Source organism: Anabrus simplex, chromosome 5 (genome assembly GCF_040414725.1).
Source record: "Anabrus simplex isolate iqAnaSimp1 chromosome 5, ASM4041472v1, whole genome shotgun sequence".
Lineage (NCBI taxonomy): Eukaryota > Metazoa > Arthropoda > Insecta > Orthoptera > Tettigoniidae > Anabrus > Anabrus simplex.
The window spans coordinates 75,580,122-75,597,408 of record NC_090269.1 but is presented as its reverse complement, the minus strand read 5'-3'; positions in this window follow the sequence as shown (position 1 = coordinate 75,597,408).

Genomic DNA, 17,287 nt, shown 5'->3' with positions numbered 1-17,287 from the left:
GTCACCATTGCCACATTCAGATGCTGCAAATACCTTTGAGCTGGCATTACACTACACAGAGCAGCAAAGTACTGCCACATTGACCAATTTGATGTATATGCAATGCTAGGAAATACTGCATCATTAAACAGGTTTAGTTCCTTACGTGAAAAGATGATCACCGATTTTTCTAGTGAACTGAAAATTAGTGAATTTCATACAAATATGAAAGGTACCTAAATCAAGAAGAAAGTACAGTACTGATATTTTTATGCAACATACCTAATTTGTTAGTACAGTACAAACACAATACAAAATTGCTTACAGTATTTGTCATTTCTATTTTAGCTTAACTTCTGTTAGAGCTGCAATATACTAGTATTTAATTAATGATACTCTACTATAGTAGGCTTCCCTTCTGCTAAATGCTAGCTTAAATAATCATTTTAAAGTACAGTACTACAGTTGAATCCTTTTCTTACTTCCATAATTTTAATTTGAGCCACTATGGACTGCAAAACAACTTCAGTACATTGTATATACTGTACATACATCATCATCACCACCATCTTCTTTTGGCTTTGATGTTCTGCCAGTATCTCTTCATTCAGTTGCTTATATCTTTCAGAAAGACCACCTCTCAGGGTTTCCTTCCAACTTGCTCTCAGAAACCCATGAAATTTGATGCCATTTTTAAAATTGCTTCGACCTGAATATCTCCATCTGGTACCAATTTTCTCCATATCCTTGTGGGTTTTGGTGAGCCATCTGGGAAAACCCTTTTTTTCCTTTAAAGTTGGTCAGGATCTTTTACTTGAGTCTTTCTTTATTCATCTTGAGAATATATCCATAAAACTGGGTTCTTGTCTTTCTCATTGATTCCACAATTCCTTCATTTTCGTTGTATAACTCTTTGTTTGGTCTCAGTCTCCTTTGTCTATTAAATATCTGTCCTGAAAATAAGATTTGATTCTTTTTTAATTTATCAGGGATTCTGTTTGGATTATGTGAAATTTTTGGATTTGAGGTTTGGATTACTACTGTTCTTCTGTAGGTATTCCAACAATTTGTGTTTTTGGATTTTATAATCTCTGGACAGTAGTCGTTGTAAAAGGAGCTTATTACAGGCAAATATTCAAACAGATGAAATGTATTGAAGCTGCAGCACAACTTCGTGGCAACTTAAGGTGTGCTGTTCTTGTTGAAGTTTTTCATTTCGTTTACATTTCCCATTTCAGCTCTGTGTTTTTTTGTTTTTTTTTAACTTGTTGGTGGGGTAGGAGGGGAGGGTGTTTCTCACCCTCTTCTGCTCCATTCTTATGAATTTAGAATCTCTGACAAGGCTTTAGGGTGAATCTATTTCTAGGACAAGACAAGTTGAAATAATGAACTATATATTGCATTACTTCCAGATTTTTAATTTTTACCTAAGTTGAAATATGGAAAATTTGTAGACAGTTATTTATAGGGTTGTTCAAATGAATGAATGAATGAATGAATGTTCATATTCCTTCCATTTGTTGTATTAGAACGTAAAATTAGGTTCGTGGCAGATGGGGATCTGTACCAGTGAGTGCTTTAAGATGCATCTCATGGCAAGCTATGATTGACATTTTGAAGCATTCACTGTCTTGAGAGAAATTGCCATTTAAGTAAAATGTTGATGTTGCTTCAAATTTTTTTTTTTTTAAGTAAACTCGTGGTGATCTGCATTGGGGGTGTGCCTGAAAAGAGCTGTACCACCTCAGGATCAGGACACGAGTTTGTCCGGCTCCATGGCTAAATGGTTAGCGCGCTGGCCTTTGGTCACAGGGGTCCCGGGTTCGATTCCCGGCAGGGTCAGGAATTTTAACAATCCTTGGTTAATTTCGCTGGCGCGGGGGCTGGGTGCATGTGTTGTCTTCATAATCGTTTTAGGTCGCCTACGGGAGTCAAATCGAAAGACCTGCATCTGGCAAGCCAAACATGTCCTCGGGCACTCCCGGCACTAAAAGCTTCAAAATATTACCTCAGCCTTATTGCCTGGTTAATACCATTTAATATGAACTACTTCATACCTTGTTAAGGTCCTCAAATATGTGAACCCTGTATTGGTAGGTTCACTGGTATGTGAAAGAATTTTTGGGGTACAAGTATTAATCGTGTCCCCCTTTGGTCAATATCCTTGTATCCAACAATCTTTCCTTACTGCTGACAATACTTCTGCCTTCTGTAATTCCTCACATGTACACTTTCCTTGTTCATTAATTATTTCTGGAATTTCCTTCTTGGAACGTGTTTCTACCTTAAAGTACCTATTCATGATCTTCCATTTTTCACTAAAATTCATGTGTGCCAATTATGCTTACCGTCGATGTTATCCTTAGCAGACTTCTTTGCTAGATTAAATTTCCTAGTAAGTTCCTTCGATTTCTCCTAATTTCCATAACCGTTCCTAACTTTCATTCCAACCTGCACCTCTTCCTTAGTCCCTTTATTTCTCTGTTATAGTGGGGTTTTACTATTTCTTCCCAGACCTTTCCAGGTCTGTACACCCCAAAAAACATCAAGTTGGCCTGTTATCTTTAGAGATGAGCATCACCCAAGAATTTCATGTTTCTCATTCTTAACTTTATCGTAGCTTACAAATTTTTCCTTCTCCAATATGAAAACTAACCCTCCTACTGTTCCCATTCTGTCTCTGCAATAGTTATTATAATCTTCCACATTCAAAAAGTGGAAAATATTGCAGCTATGAATGCTTTAAGTCGAGGAATAAAGCATCTTCTAAGTGAAGGAACATTTTGCCTTGATAAAGATGAATTTTAATTTCTGTGTGCTGCAGGGATTTGACCAAAGCTTCTGTTTGAGCTCTGTGAAGAATTCCAAAAGAAAAATGAAGTTCACCTATGCGTGATAAAAGGCTTGAAAGGAGGGAAAATTTATCTCGACTCCATAATCATAAATTAATTTGATGACAATATAACGCTGTATTTTTATTATTATTACAACTTCCCCCATGCGGAGGCTGCCACAAGGACAAAGTATGTCGACTACACAGTATTTTGCCTTCTAAGTTACTGTTGACTTTGCTAGTGTGCCAGGTAGAAAAATCACCACAAGGCTCAGGAAAATTTGCAATACGGTTCTTCAGATGTTATATAGATGATTGCGGAGTATGGTCACTGAACCTCATATTGCGGCGATAGCGATGTCGTGAAGTCGTGTCCGGCTGAGACCGAGAGAATCCCATAGCTGTACAAGAAATTTAGGGATTGTGCCTCGAGCTCCAATCATGAGTCCATGGACGGAAATATTGTCTAGGTGATATTTATGTTTATAGTAGTTTACAGTTGGCTGGTAAATTGACTTCTTTTCGGCGTCCACCTCTTCGGCCTGGCCAACGTGCGACTCGAAGCGTATTGTGGGATCTAAGATTAGTCCTTGCTTGCTAGCTGGTTGAAAGGCTATCATGTCAATACGCCTGTTACTCCCGTCGGTAGCTAGGCCAGAGACCTCTTCGTGCACCGTGATCCCTCAGCGAGGTCGCAATCATGTGTCGTATTGTATGATGGCGGGAATTTCTCAATACCTCCCCGTGAGGGCAGGCTCCCAGGACATGGAAGTTTCGTGCTCTCTGTGACAACGCCGACAGAGGTGTTGTCCTGGGACCTTCCTGGTACGGAGCAAACGGCACACACATTCACTGTCATCTTGATGGCCTCTCTCCATTCCGCACAGGATAAGCCTCGGTGATCTCTTATCCATTTGTTCCCTGGCGTGTATTCCTGGAAGAGTCCAACGCCCTCTCCTTTGTGCGGCAACTTCGTCCATGACTGAACTTCTCTGTCTCGTAGTATCTGTCGGACCTTCGTTACATTGGGAAGATGGCTGTTTTTGGACATAACTCGATCATTCCTATGCCTAGATCTTGCAAACAAATTGTATGTTCTTGTTCCAAGTTCCTAGTTGCATCAATGTAGCCGTTATTTGCAAGCGATAATTTATTACAGATGTTAATATGCTGTAGTTTGGCTTCCCAAGTGGCGCAAAACAAATCCTTCCTTTCGGTGTATACCATGTGATCCAGAACATTTGCTGGTAGTTGTAATAATTCTTTACTTCCACTCTTTAATATTTTATCCGCATCTGATAGAAAAGTTTGAGGTATCTTCTTTAGGGGAGTAACTTGGAGTGGGTAAATAAGAGTAGGTGATATTGAACTATTTCAAATTGAAAATTTCTGGTCAGATTGTAGCAATGGTGAGCTAACAAGGGTGTCAATCTTGTTTCGCGTCTTGTCAAGTACGGCTTGTGGATCCATTTTAAATTCATTGATGAAATTCATACCTAAGTAACGAATCGCACTTCCGTTGCACTGAGATTTCACAGTCGTCATTAATGATGATATTCTCCTCCGTTAGCTGACCTTTCTTGATAGAAAGACAAGCTGATTTTGAAGCGCTGATGTCCAGGCTGAGTTCCTTAAATCTTTCTATGGCGATCCTGGCTAGTTCGGCAGCAGATTCAGTGTTTTTCCCAAATATTACCGTATCGTCGGCAAAAAAGATTATAGTGAGGTTAGTCTCCTCGTTTGCAATCGAGTAACCGTAATTCCTTGCTAAAGAATCTTCAGATAGTTCTTCCACAATACGATTGGTAGCGATGTTAAATAATGCTGATGACAAAGGGGAGCCTTGAAGCACACCGCGATTTATTTTGATGGGTTTTGTTCCCTGTTTTCGTGTCTGTATCTGTGTTACGTTTCCCTCTTGTAGAGCAAATGTCAGTCACGTCAGTTTTTCGGGCACTCCGACCGACTCCAGTGTGCTCTGGAGGTGTGCATGTCCGACGTTATCAAAAGCTTTGCGAACGTCGAGAAATATAATGCATGCATCGTTCTTTTCTTGCCTAGTGTGCTGTAAAGTGGCTTCCAAAATTGAGGTATTTATGTAAGTACTGGGTGTACTGGTGAAACCTCTTTGATTGTCATGAAACACAATGTAGTTCCGAAACTGTTTATCAAGAACTTTCTCGATGACTCGTCTAATAACTGAGCATATAGTAATTGGATGCCAGTTACTGGGATCATTTATGTCACCTCCTTTATGAACCAGAATTGTACGTGCTTTCTTGAAAGTCGATGGTACTAACCCTGTTGTTAGCATTCTAGTGGGGATGATTGCAATTATCTCTGAAATTGTGCTGTTTTTAATAACTCGGACAATTACATGTTCAGGACTGCTTGTGGTGTCTATCTTGATTTTCTGTGTTGCCTGAATAATGTCTTCTTTAGATATGACCGGATTGTATTTTCAGCTCAAGGGTAGTGTGTTGTATTATTGAAAGTAATTTCATTTTATTTTAGTTGGCTTCTGCTGGTTTGGAGGGTGTACTTCATCTGTGAAGTAGTTTTAAAATGCACTGACCAATTTGTGATGTAATATGTGATTTATTGTTTTATGCTATATGTTTTCAAAGTCTATTCATACGTAGGTGGTTTGAAAAGTTCTCGGAATGTACTAGAATTAAGTATCTTACCTCGGTGGAACTGCTTTTATTTTTCAACATAGTCTCCCTGTAGACTAATGCATTTGGTCCAGCGATGTTCCAATGCCTTGATCCCATCTCGAAAATGAGATTCCTCCAGGCCTGCAAAATACCTCTCCAATTCAGCTGTCAGTTCTTCCCTTGTAGAAAATCTCCGTCCACCAAGAAAAATTTTCTGCTTGGGGAAATGATGAAAGTCTGATGGTGCCAAATCAGGTGAATAAGGTGGATGTGGCAACAATTCGTACCCCAGTTCATGAAGTTTTGCCATGGCAATAACACTTGTGTGCGGCGGAGCGTTGTCCTGATGAAAGATGACCTTTTTCCTTGCCAAACCAGACCTTGTTTCGCGTATCTTTTCCTGTAGTTGATCTAGGAGGTTTGCATAGTATTGCCCCGTAATTGTTTGGCCAGTAGGAAGATAATCTATCAGTAGAATGCCTTTTGCATCCCAGAAAACTGAGGCCATGACCTTTCCGGCTGAACGCACTGCCTTTGCTTTCTTGGGTGGTGGTGAATCAGCATGTTTCCACTGCTTTGACTGCTGTTTTGTCTCTGGTGTATAGTAGTGGACCTAAGTTTCATCTGTAGTCACAAACCGGCGCAAAAAATCTTGTTGGTTGCACTGAAAACGGGCCAGACTTTGTTCAGACATTTCCTATCTGGTGTGTTTATTGTCCAATGTCAAGAGCCGCGGCACCCATCTTGCGGATAATTTTTTCATACCCAATTCTTCGGTTAAAATATAATATACCCGTTCAGAAGACATCCCTACAGCTTCAGCAATCTCCCGCACTTTCAGTCGGCGATCCTCCATGACCATTTTATGCACTTTTGCGATAAATTCTGGGGTCGTAACACTTTTTGGCCGTCCACTACGCGGATCATCATCCAAGCTCTCCCGACCAAATTTAACACTTGGCAACAGTTGAAAATGAAGGAGCAGAGTCCCCCAGTGTGGTCTGAAAGTCGGCATGAATTTCCTTTGCTTTCATACCTTTCTTTACAAAATATTTAATCACTGCTCGAATCTCAGTTTTTTCCATTGTCACAAATCATTACGCGGGAACAACAACAAAGAGTCGTCACTACCACACTCCTGCAGCTAGAGCACTGACGCGCCACGTGTTCACTCACAAAGGATGTGTGATTATTGCGCGGGAACCTCGTTGCTCTAGCACTGACATCTAGCGGTGATTCTGAGAACTTTTCAAACCGTCCTCTTAGTAGTCTGTCATTTGCACAAACATGTCACTTTTTGGTTATTTAATAGTTCTTAATAAAGCTACTTCGAAAATGGAATGGAAAGCATGGCAGTGATACATTATAAAGTTTCAGTTTGTAAATTTTGATTTTTAGAATTTTTTAATTACATTAATGTCAGTGTTGAGCATAATTAGAAAACTAGAAATATCAAAATGGGAAGATGAGTGATCACCATAAAAAAATGTGCTTGCTGCATAGGCCAGGGGTACTACCAAAGCTCTATAGACAAGTGATCAAAAGAGAAACAACATGTTTCGGACCTAGCCAATTGCATTTGTTATTATCCTCTCAGTATGAACAGAGCCCATGGTCATAGTAAAAGAGTTTCCTGTAGTGGCACGATAAAACCTCTTGACTCTCTTTAGTTGGTTGAAGTCGTCAAATACATACTGTTAGCCGCCGTGGATGTGCATTATGTATAATTTCCAGGCTTTTTTAAAGAAACAGATTATTTTAGTTGTGGACCAGGAGGTCATTCAAGAATAACCATACCATAGCAGAATCAAGATCTGGCCTCAACTGCACGAAAGAACCTGCTGATGCTCGATAGTTGTCACCACCTCAGGAGATGCTGTTTCTCTCAGGACTGGCAGTCTTTGTCAGATGTCCTTGCAATGTGTGTCCCACTCACTCTTGCCAACTTACCGAAAACTTGTTAACAGTGGAGTTAATTGGTTTCTGAACAAATGAAGGCTTGTGCTTTTCATAGAATAGTTCTGACTCAGTTTAAAAAAAATAATTTTTCTGGTGCTTAACAATTTAGAGAAAACAGTCTCAGAACATTATGGACTAGAACAAGTTTGGTGGGGTACTAATGAAGACCACTATCATGCTTCAAGGGTGCGTGGAACAGTACATCTTTACTGGTGGTTCCTTAAATGTTCTAAAATACCTTTCTGAGTGCAGACAGTCCAGACTTCACCTCCATGGACAATAGCCAACTGCATTAGTAGGAAAATTTCTTGAAGGTGAGAGCATCTGGTTCATGAACTGGCCAGTGAAGTATCCAGATATGAATCCTATTGAGCATTTTGTTAAAATTATTTTCACACTTTTTAATTATGCTTAACATTTGGACACTGGTGTATGGTATATTGAGAATGTAATCGTGGGTTAAAACGGTTTCTTGCCTTGCTCCTTTCTGAACATGATTTTAATCATTATTGAAATGCACTTCTGCTATAAATCTTGTTTTCTTTAGTACTAGATTTCATTCTGGTTGTTGTTGTTGCTGTTGTTGTTTTTGTTTGAGTCATCAGTCCATAGACTGGTTTAATGTAACTATTGCATCCTCCATTTGCCCTAATCTGCTTGTCATTCTGCTTACCGTATTGCAAAAGTTCAATTTCTGAGATTTAAAATTAAAAAATTTGTTAACTATGTTACATTAATTGTCACAAAATAGTGAATTTTTTCATTACAGTTTTGGTAGTACAAGTGTGAAGTAGTTTTGAAATGTACTGACCAGTACACTGCTCAATGTTTTTTCCAACTACACTGGCTAATATGAGACTTAGTAGTTTCCTTGTAGTTTATTTTTCATTTTCTTTCATATTATGAAAAATGTTTATTTATTTTTATCATTAGTTTTGTTGACTTGGCCAATTCTAATACTGAAGAAAACAAATTCTCTTAAACTCTCTTTGTGAAATTTAAGTGAACTTTAATTTGTATTTTTACCTGTGCAGATAGGAGTAGTGTTTACTTTTTAGGAGTAACCGTTATTTGTAAGGGTTGTTTTGTAAACCTTGAAATGCTCAATGTTATCAGTTTCAGAAATGAACTGGTAGATGGACAAGTAGAAAGCAAGATTGAACGTCTGGTAGAATTTAAATTTTCAGACAGTACTTCACCAATCAATAAGTTTGTACAAGTTTTTTCCATATCAGGAGTGTCAATATTGTTATTATGAAATTATGTATGTTTACATGATTTGGTAAAGAAATTGTATTTTTGTAGTGAATATGAGATAATCAGTTTGTATTTAAAAGAAATCTTGGACCGGGCAAGTTGGCCATGCGGTTAAGTGCACGCTTCTGTGAGCTTGCATCCGGGGGATAGTGGGTTAGAACCCCACTGTCAGCAGCCGTAAGATGGTTTTCCATTGGTTTCCCATTTTCACACCAGGCAAATACTGGGGCTGTACCTTAATGCTACGGCCATTTCCTTCCCACTCCTAGCCCTTTCCTATCGCATAGTCGCCATAAGACCTATTTTTGTTGGTGCGACGTAAAACAAATTATATGAAAAAAATCTTGGATGTATGAAGTTGCATGAGATATGTTGATTCATCCTATACCTGTAAAGTGTATCATACTTCGTACATTTTCAACTATTTCTGTTACAAAGTAAGCATCCATTGTTATTCTTTATTGCTCTAAGAACTCAGCTAGTCCATAAAATATAATAGTTTGAAATACTGGGCGAGTTGGCTGTGTGTTTAGGAGTGTGCAGCTGTGAGCTTGCATCCGGTAGATAGTGGATTCGAACCCCATTGTCGGCAGCCCTAAAAATGGTTTTCTGTGGTTTCTCATTTTCAAACCAGGCAAATGCTGGGGATGTACCTTAATTAAGGCCACAGCCGCTTCCTTCCCATTCCTAGGCCTTCCCTATCCCATCATCACCATAAGACCTATCTGTCGGTGCGACGTAAAGCAAATCTTTTTTATTTTATTTTTTAATTTTTTTTTTAATAGTTTGAAAATTTGGCTATATATTTTCAATACTTCTTTCAGTTAATTCAAATATCATTAACTACCAGTTGAGCTTAACCAAAAATATTTTTATCACATAGAGATTCGTTGTCAGGTTTAGAAAAATACATTAAAACTAAAGGAAGCAGCTGAAGAATAGTGTGTAGATATGTCCAATTCAGTCTGATAATGAGAATGATTTCTGAGATGATTTCAGAGATCCTGGGATTTGTGCTTTCCATCTTAATAGCCCTGAACCCCAGGTATTCTGTCCACTCAGCGTCATTCATTGTGTTTCATGTGATTCTATTTTTATTTAGAAATAAGCTTCCATTGTTATTCTGACATAGGGTGTATGGTGCTAAGTACAGGGTGTGCAAAAAGTTCCACATCGTGGGAGAAATTGCAATATTTATTCAATATGACCATCTCCAATTTCAAAACATGTTTGGTTGGGTAACTTCATACTGTTTAACACTTTTTGGAGTGTGTTGGCTTTGATGTTTCGGAATTTTTCTCAAACCTGATGGTGTTGTGGGACTTTAGTCTGTACTCTTGGGAATTGAGATAACCCCAGGAAGTAAAACCCAATGGATTGAGATCTGATGGCCTAGGAGCCCACTCAGTGGTTCCTCTATGGCCGATTTGTCTACCAGGGAATTCTCATCAAGCCAGTGTCTCGCGGATGCAACATTAATGTGGTGGAGTACCATCCTTATGAACCAGCTTGATTGTTTGCATATGAGAATGTTTTTCTCACATACAGATACACTGTCAGGTTTGGAGAAATATATTAAAACTAAAGGAAGCAGCTAAAGAACAATGTGTACAAAAGTCCAATTCATTCTGATGAGAGTGATATAAGATGATCATTAAACATCTCGAACTGACCTGTGACTTTTCTGTTAATAATGAATGGTCCTATTACTTTTCCATTCCAGATTCCATATCATAATTTATTGTGCCCTTTGCTGCTTACACTTACCAGTGTAGGTTCTCAGTTGACCAGTATAGGAGATTTTCTTCTCTGTTACAATTATTAAAGTTACAAACAATCTGTATCAGCACACATTAAAATAATTTAATCCAAAACCCGTTCTTGGAAGTTTTGTGCCATCATCAGTGGATCATACAAAATTAAAATGTTGAACTTCACATAATTATGTTGTCTTGATGATTTTTTAAATGCAGAGGACAGTTGTGCAGAGATGGCATGTTCCATCATACCTGTCATAATATGTACAACTATCCTCTACATAAAAAAATAAAAATTAAGACGACACAGTTATGTGAATTATAATATTTTTTTGAATGATTCACTGATGGAACAAAGCTTCCGGAAACTGGTTTGGGATTAAATTATGTTAATGTGTGCTGATAGGGACTGTTTTAATTTTAATAAGTGTACTGTATCAAGCCATCAGCATTGTTACAAAGGTTTTAATTTCTGATGATGATTATACTTCTCCGTTAACATAAAAATTAGCCTCTTGGGATCATCACTCAGATGATGTGAAACCTGCTACTTATATGGTTGAAATTTTTCAGGATATCTTTTGCTTTGGATATGTTGAATTCCATACTCATTTGTCGTAAGGGATTTTTTGGACTGGCATGGAATTTTGCTAAAATAATTTCATGAATCTCCACTGGTGTGTTAGAACATCTTGTCGCATATCAGTGACTGATCCCATTTTCTTGAACTTGTTCAGAATGCAGACCACTGTGCCTTGCTGTATTAATTTGTTTGTTGTAGGGGGGTGTGTGTTTAATTCATCAGCCACCTGTCTCTGCGACCATCTCTCAAGTCTGCAGAGTAAAACCATCTCCATATGCTCGTTGGGCATTAAAATCATTTACCTGTAAGAAATAATTAGAATTACTAAGGGTATTATAATATTTTCTCTTATTTCTCCAGTGATGCAGCACTTTTTGGACACCCTATAGAGTTTTATTTCTGCTCTAGTGAGTGAGTAAGACACAATATCTTATGCTATTACAAACATAAAAAAGGAGACTTGTATCCTTGAAGAAAGGTGCTAGGATAGTAAACATGTACCTGCAATTTGGATTTTCATCACGCTTATAAAAACTGTGGTGTTTGGATGATGAATCTGTTCTTGACTGCAGACTGTACCCGTGGTAAATTAATTACTATATCAAAAGTAAACAGTAATCTTACTGACTATTGAACAGTATATGTATTTCTTATTGCATTAATATTAGTTTATCATGACATTCAAAACTTTTAAAACGTGATATATGGAGTGTAGGACTTAGGCTTTAAAGGTGCCAATAGTTCAGGAATTAGACTGTCTTTGGAAACCGTCAATGAGAATCTGTACAACTGAGATGGTTGTCAAACACATAGACAATGGCAAAACATACAACTTGTATCAAATATTGCCTTAATCTGAAAAGTTGCATCTTATTGTGGTATTGAATCTTATGGAGTTAACAAGTAATTTCTAAAGACACATGTTGGAAAATTAGATCCTGTCAAGAATACCATAGCTTCTCTGTTGTCTGTATGTTCCAAAAAGTATGTTACAACATAACAAGGTATTTATAAAATTCATGTAAGAATACTCAGAGAATTTCGTTACAGTAACTTTGTTATAAGAATTATGTACATTTTGAAGTAGTACAGTACAGAGTACTGCAATGTTCTGTGTAGGTAAATAAAACACGCAAGAGAGAAACCGTTATTTACATATCCTTTTGCTGTGGCAGGAAACCCTGCTCTTATTTTCATCCCTCTTGATAACAGTGCAAATAGCATTAAGTACAGTGCTTGTCGCATCGTAGTACGGCAATCATATCGTGAGTAAGAGGACCGTGAGGTTCGTGCTTGACTCTCGGGATGTGCAACTGCTGTGTGTTTCGTTTATCTCAAGCGTCAACTTCACGTTGCAATATCTCGGGATGTAATTGACGTATTGCGATGAAACAAACACCATTACTTATGTGTTTTTCATGTTAACGATTGCGCACGAAATAATACAGGGAGTCTACTTAAAAAAACTTAAGTTGATGTTGAAAATACTATTTTCCTACGTTTTTGATTGGCTCATAGTATTTACTTTAATTAGCCCCTTCCCTGCCTTCATGCCTGTGAAAGTCATTTTTCAGTATCTCTTGTTGTTCCAGATATACCTGCGGTGAAACGTTTAAGTGGGCCACCCTGTATAATGATTGAAATACTTTCCTCTGTTTTCAGGAATAAGATTAAATTCAGGTTATTTCAGAAGTATAAGTTAACAATGTAAATTGTACTGCTGATTCTTTTAATATATCAGGTTTGCAATATTATTAATAGACATTGTTGAATTTGCACCCAATTTTTAAAAATTGGTCTAAAATAGTGTTTCTTTTACTAATGTTTGTGCAAAATATGGTATAAGCAACTCCTAAATCTCCAGCCATTTTAGTTTTAGTCTTATGTGGATTATCTACTTCTCATATAAATTTTACTTTCTCATCCAGCGTGTAACTTTTCCTCTTTCTGTTCTCCATGGCTGTGTGACAGCAGTGTACAATTTCTGCTGATCTGCAATTTTTATTACTCAATACAGTAGATGTCAGCTGCTGGCATCAATTTAATGTGTCTCATTTGAACAACCTGCTTACGGAAGTGTATCCTAGGTCGCGAACTCGTCTCGTAATATTTCTACTATAGCTTTATGCCTCGCGGTCACTTCCCATGATCTTCACTATACCACCACACCGCACCCCTACAGTATCTGCAGCTCAAGTCCTGCCACCAAAAATGTTGACTCTTAACACTCGCATTTCTAGCTCAGGAAATTCATGTTTGTGGCATTATTTGAACTTGCTTATGTGCAAAGTAATATTATTCCACAAACAGGTGTCATACTCTCAATCTTTCTCTTTAGGTTAAAAGCCGTTCGGTCACTTCCCATGACTGTAGCTATACTACTGCATCGCATCCCTTTGACATCTGCAGCTAGTCCCATCGCTGACTCTAATGCATCTCATTATTATCTGACTATCCTGTGTTTTGATCAGAGGAAATGCATATGTCCACGACATTATTTTAATTTTATGTATATATAAACTGCATTTAACAAAAATGAATGTGCATAACACAGAATTACGTATAAATGAATTACGTACAAATAAAGGGTTATATTTTGCTGGGACCTAAAGAAATCTACGTATAAAGCAGAATTATGCAGAACTGAGTTAGGTATAAACCAGTCTCAACGAAAATATGAGTCTTATGTGAGTAGGTTGAATAGACTAGATCAGGAGTCACCGAATTCGATAGCTGCAGTCGTTTAAGTGCGGCCAGTATCCAGTATTCGGGAGATAGTAGGTTCGAACCCCACTGTCGGCAGCCCTGAAAATTGTTTGCCGAGGTTTCCCATTTTCGTACCAGGCAAATGCTGGGGCTGTACCTTAATTAAGGCCACGGCCGCTTCCTTCCCATTCCTAGCCCCTAGCCCTTCCCTGTCCCATCGTCGCCATAAGACCTATCCGTGTCGGTGTGACGTAAAGCAACTAGCACAAAAAAAACAAAAAAAATCAGGGGTCTTCAGTTATTTTTCCCTGGGATCTGGATTGATATTAATATTTCAATAAAGGAGGCTCTGGGATCCAAATATTTGGCTGAGTAAGATTGGTATTTCTTGTTTACGGTGATTAGTTCCTTTCTGTAATAATTACAGAAAAATAGTAAATATGGTGTATATTAGTATAAATTAGCACTGTTCTCCCATGCATTGTTTTAAATTTCAACCAGTGGAGTGTTTACATACAATACATGCACATTTGAAAGATACAATTCACCATCCAATCTCATCGGTGAGAGGAATGGTATGTCTCGTTTTGTGAAATCTTTTCAATGTTTGGAATGTACGAAGTTATAGCAATGGTTAAGAAGTCCCTCAAGTATTCACGAGTTATTCCAGATAAGAAAATAATATTCACAAAGTTCATGTTGGAAATCACACACACATCGACCCAACATTGTCATCACATATTTCAAAAACTTGTGCAAGTTAGGGTATACATCTTTATCAAAAGAGAGCCTAAATCCACATCAATTTTCTCTACCCTTTCCTCTGTCATCTGCATCTGTAGAATTTCCACTGTAATTCTGCCTTGGCAGTTGCTTTGGTACACCGTTCTTCTTGAGGACCGATGGACGATAGTTTCATTAGAGCCGGAAAAATGACTTCCAATTTGTTAAACTGCATGAACCGTTCATCAAGTGTTCTCTTTAGTTTGTAAAAAAAAATAATGTATGACAATTTTTACTACAAACTTTTGTTTACAAGATACCAAAAGAAGTGTGCGGAAAATTATTTATTTCCTTCAAGTTTTGAATAAAGAGATCCAAGTTACCGGTAGCTCAAAAGAGTTGTACAGCTTCGTGTAGTTCATGTACCAATTTTCCTGGTCCCTGTAAAGATTGTTTTAAGGATAAAACATATCACTCAAGAAAGCAACCAGCTAAATTGTTTCTTTGTCATAGAGAAAGTCGATGAATTTGCTAAGCCAGTGATCATTGTTGTGAAGCAAAAGATCTGTGTGCATGGCATTAAGTTCCTAAAGGTAGGTTCTGGAAAGTTTGTGTGTCGATGATGATCTCTCACATAAAAATATATTAGGTTTTTTTTTTGTTTTTGCTAGTGTCTTTACGTCGCACCGACACAGGTAGGTCTTATGGCGACGATGGGATAGGAAAGGGCTAGGAGTTGGAAGGAAGCGGCTGTGGCCTTAATTAAGGTACAGCCCCAGCATTTGCCTGGTGTGAAAATGGGAAACCACAGAAAACCATCTTCAGGGCTGTCGACAGTGGGATTCGAACCCACTATCTCCCGCATGCAAGCTCACAGCTGCGCACTCCTAACCGCACGGCCAACTCGCCCGGTCATAAAAAATTAATGGTACAAGTGGCTGTACTCAAAACATCTGACAATTCAGGAGACAATTTACTACGTAATGTGGTTTTGTGCATTATACAATGTCAAAATACGACATTACTATTTTGGTCTTGAATATGATGCACGAGGCCACTTTTAACTGCCACCGTACTACGACCATCACTTATAACCACCTGCAATAGACTTTTTTTAAATTTTCTTATCATTCTGGGACATGTTGGCGCATAATGTCCAATATGTCTTCTGCACGACTGCATTCAGTATCCTTGAACCCAAGCACTCCCTCAAAACTAACACCACTAAGGAAACAAACATATATACCACACTTACAGCTGTCAGTCCTGTCTGAAGATTCATCTAGAGCCAGAAAGTACACAAAGGCATCACACATTTCCTGTTTAAGTTTAGTACGAACATCCATTGATAACAATTCCACCCTGCACACATTTGTAGCAGCAGACAGTGGTACGCTTTTCATGACTTGAATTACTTTAGCATCACTTGGAAATGATGTGCTGGTCATTTCAAAAAGCATTCTTTCACAGTTTATGAACTGAAAAATTTTTTTTTTCCCCTAACTAAAATCCAGGATAATTTTAGAGATGCCTATGTTGCCTTCTCCTGTTTTGTGGTAACTCGTCTCGCGCATTATTGAGCAGCTTTAAAGGAAGCTTTCAACTGTTTAACAGTGTGGTTTCTCACATCACTGACAAGTGGAAATTATTGATCGAAATTGAAATGCTTACTGTTGATATACCGCTTCAAGTTCCCTCTCTTAATCAAAGCAACTGTTTGATTGCATATTAAACATGTTGGTTTTTCATTCAAGCAAAACGATGTAGAATTTCAGTTCCCATTCAGGCTTGAAAATGCAATTTTCTAAGTTCACTTCAAGTTTCATGTAGTCATTCATTATACAAAAATTCATTGAAATAATTGAAAACTTATATATAAACAGTGCTTTGTTTTTAAATTCATGGGGTGAAGCAAACGGTAGCTAACTAATTACTGAAACAGGAGAGACCATGAACTAGAGAAAAAATTAAAATTAAACACTCACTACTATCTATGGAGCAAATACTGTTTTTGGCCAGGGAATGTATGACATACATTGCTCTCTAAGATACTTTTAGTGTTTTAATTGTAATATTTCCCTTTCTTACTCTTGACGTTGCATAAACTGCGCAGGTCCATTTGAAGACCCCAGGACTAGATGAATGCTGTCCTTCCGACTCGTTTGGCGGCTTTCTGTTGGTTTATCCAGAGTACTGTGATATTTCATGTTGATCCATTCAACTGTAAACTCTTTTGCATTTATTTATTTCATATCAGAAGCAGAGTTATAAAGATGTACAAAAAGTTTCTATAAAAAGCTGAGAAAAATAAACTGCACCAAAGGTTCAGATTGTGGTGCATCAGAAATTAAATGACATCGAGTGCATTCCTTTTTGCCTCAAGCAGCTCTTTCTCTGAACCTGTGGCAGGACAGAGATGACATTCTAGTAGATAGGCTGTAATCTGCATCTCACCACAGCCACATAAAACAGAATCCACCAAATATCCCCAGGGCAGGCTGGTATTGCACCTAGTAACATCCAAGTTCAGCCTATTTAAAGATCTCCAAGTTACCCGGTATTCCATATGTCCAGCGGGTAATTCTTCACTAGGTGTTTTCCATTCTCCAAGATGCTCAACCCTAACTCGCCACAAAGTGAGTTTTGCTTGCTGTTGTTTTCATTCAAGTTTCTGTGTGGTTTTCAAGAAACTTTTGCGTGAACTTAACCGTGGTGGTACTTGTTGGAATCCATACAGTGGATGACCTTGGGATTTCAATGATGTGGTCTTCTCCTTGTGAGCTGCTATCTCACGTCAGATGTCAGGAGGTGTAATGCCAGCAAGATAGTACCA